The sequence below is a fragment of the Verticillium alfalfae genome, genomic scaffold (genome assembly GCF_000150825.1).
Source record: "Verticillium alfalfae VaMs.102 supercont1.3 genomic scaffold, whole genome shotgun sequence".
Taxonomy (NCBI): Eukaryota; Fungi; Ascomycota; class Sordariomycetes; order Glomerellales; family Plectosphaerellaceae; genus Verticillium; species Verticillium alfalfae.
Genome location: NW_003315036.1, coordinates 1,085,254 through 1,086,264, shown reverse-complemented (window position 1 = coordinate 1,086,264; position 1,011 = coordinate 1,085,254).

Here is a 1,011-nt window from a genome sequence, read left to right as displayed (position 1 = left end):
CCCCACCCTGGAAAGATTAAATAATCAGCGCGTCAAATTCACAAGTTCCTTCTCACCGTCAAGGCACCACCGAGAGGGACAGGCTTCCAGGCACTATCATTCCCAAACACATCCAACTTACCATTTCCACATCAAAATCGAGCATGCTCGATTCTCCCCGACCGCTTCACACAAACGCCAAATGTCTCGACAGTCTCACCAAGGAACCCAGCCCTTTCGGTCCATAAACCGGAAACCATCTGGATACCGAAGCGATCGCCGCCCCCACAGATCGCGCAGAATCAACAGCGATGATGCGTCGACACAAGGAAGCCATGAGGCTGAAGACATGGAGATTTCGGAAACCTCGTCGTTGAAGAGGCTCCGCATCGAAGATCCGACGCGCTTCGACTCGATGGAACACCAGATGTCCGGCACCAAGCGAAGGGCTTCATCACCCCTCGGCGATGACTCGAAGATGAGTGGTGCTCTGAGCCAGAGCGACCTCTTGCGCCGGAGGGACATGCCTTCACGAGGCTCGCCTACCCCACGCCTCAGCACCATTCCTCAAGGCTCGGTATCGTCCGTCTCATCCACAGGACGCACGGGTTCCTTCAACTCGGGGTTGTCACTGGTCACGGGCGACAGCATGTTCTCCAGCCTCACCTCGCATGGCCATCTGTCGCCAGGCGGCCTCTCGCCGGGCGGTTTATCGCCCATTGCTACTGATCATAGTTGCAGTTCGCCGTACAGCACGCCTATGTCGCTGAACCCATCTCCGAGGGGATCGATCTCCCGAGTCCCAAATCAACACCAGCACCAACGAAACCTGAGCGACGGCGGGCCGCTGGTGTCGCCGCGTAAGCTGGGGCGATGCTGGGAAGCCCGCTTGGCGCCTAGGATGCAAGGATTTTTCATGTTGCGAGTGCTTGTCCGAGGAAAGCCGAAAAAGTTTCTAGACTGCGGCTTGAGCTCGGGTATGTCCATGTTTGGATCATGCAGTCTTATGGGGGGATGGGCCTTTTTTGCTGA